General features: G+C 41.2%; 1 long non-coding RNA gene across 1 annotated transcript; it reads right to left on the bottom strand.

The window, feature by feature from the left end:
- Positions 1–743: 743 nt before the first annotated feature.
- Positions 744–1,654, bottom strand: LOC119022160. The gene is made up of 2 exons (XR_005075842.1): positions 1,375–1,654; positions 744–1,061 (listed from the first exon to the last, which is right to left on the bottom strand). It is a non-coding gene; the product is annotated as an uncharacterized LOC119022160 (long non-coding RNA).

Here is a 1,654-nt window from a genome sequence, read left to right as displayed (position 1 = left end):
AGTCCCAGAACACACTTTAATGGGCACAGAAGTGGTCAGATTGTTGGTAAAAACATTATTTTTTGACTGTCCACTGGCCCACGGTGATTTGTCCTGGTATGCCAGATGAACAGCGAAGCAGCCAGTTAGAATGAACAATCTTGACCCAATCACACTTGGACTAAGCTCTACACTGCAATAAAAGCACGATGTTGCTCCGTTATTACTCATTCAAAAAGTCGGCATCACCACAAGCTGATTATCAATGTAGAAACTAAACCTGTAGCTGTAGTCTCAGTCTCTTATCAAGATATCATGTATGAAGCCTATGAGTAAATAGTTGGAACTTCTGTGAACATCTATGTTTTGCTGGAACGTACTCAAGTAAAAGTAAGATAAATAAAAGTAAAAAGTAGCTCATTTAAAATGTACTCAGAGAAAAAGTTACTGGGGGGGGTGTAAAACATCAAAACATACACAAAAACATACACAAAGCTCAAACTCACTTTTTTATTAAAGAAAACACATAGATCACAGATAGATCCAGATTACAGTTCCTCCTTAATTACTCAATGAACTTGCTATTTAGTTTGAACAGGAGCTGGACTTTCAGGACTCCGCACCATCAGGTGAGTCAGAAGTAATAATCAGAAATAGTATCATTGTTTTCAAGTTGCACCAACACACCTGTCGCATATTCAGGTGTACAGAGATACACATGTATCAAAAACTGCACAAATATATCTTTACAAAATAATCATGACTTGATTCATGCCTGAGCTTTTATTCACATCTTACTGTATAAGAACAGAGGTCTTCACAAATGAAGTTAATCAGAATCTTCTCAACTTTTGCTTGTGCCACATGTTTGGTACCACCCAGTGCAATAGAGTCAGATATTTTTGCTTGCTTGCTTGCTTGGGGTTTTTTCTGGCTCCAGAGTCCCCTTCCATGCTGCCACAAGGTCAGTGCAGACTTTCAACTTGGATGGATGTGTTCTCTGTGTAACCCTTTTACCACCAGCTCGTGTATTAAGAAACCCACCTTATACTACAAGATGAAGCCTCACTCTTCTTCAATATCTTATGGTAAAAGAGACATTTCAATAGTAAATAACTGTCTAGGGTGACGTATGATCCTCACTTTCAATAGCAACTATGTGCAGACAAGTGGGAACACACCTTGGCCTGGAGACACTCAATACAGACTCAAATTCTCAAATAATTAACACAATTGAATCACACAAACGCATATTAGCGATGTATTAAACATGTGCATGAAAACATATACATCTTAGGTATCAACCAGAGGAACAAAAAAACAAATGCTCGGGTAATAATAGTTTCTCTAGTATATCAACTGTCTATTTCGTGTGTTTGAGTGCACTCTTAATACCAGCTGATGATTGGCTCCCTCGTCGCGGTGGCGACCGTTTCCGCACCCAGCAGCTCGCAGCGAGAAAACCTCGGTCTCCTACGGCAGCAGCAAGAACTCTGTTTAACTCAGCAGCGGCGAAGAAAAACTCCGTCACTCTCAGCAGCAGCAAAACATCTGTCTCTCTCGGCAGCAGCAAAAACTCAGTCTCTATCGGCAGCAACAAAAACCTCTGTCTCTCTCACGCTCCCGTCCGCTAGCTTCCCCCCGGTTAGCCTGCGAGGCTCCGCTCTCTTCTTGC

The sequence above is a fragment of the Acanthopagrus latus genome, chromosome 7, assembly GCF_904848185.1.
Source record: "Acanthopagrus latus isolate v.2019 chromosome 7, fAcaLat1.1, whole genome shotgun sequence".
Taxonomy (NCBI): Eukaryota; Metazoa; Chordata; class Actinopteri; order Spariformes; family Sparidae; genus Acanthopagrus; species Acanthopagrus latus.
Note: the sequence above shows the minus strand (reverse complement) of the source record. Positions and strands in the feature narration are given on the sequence as shown.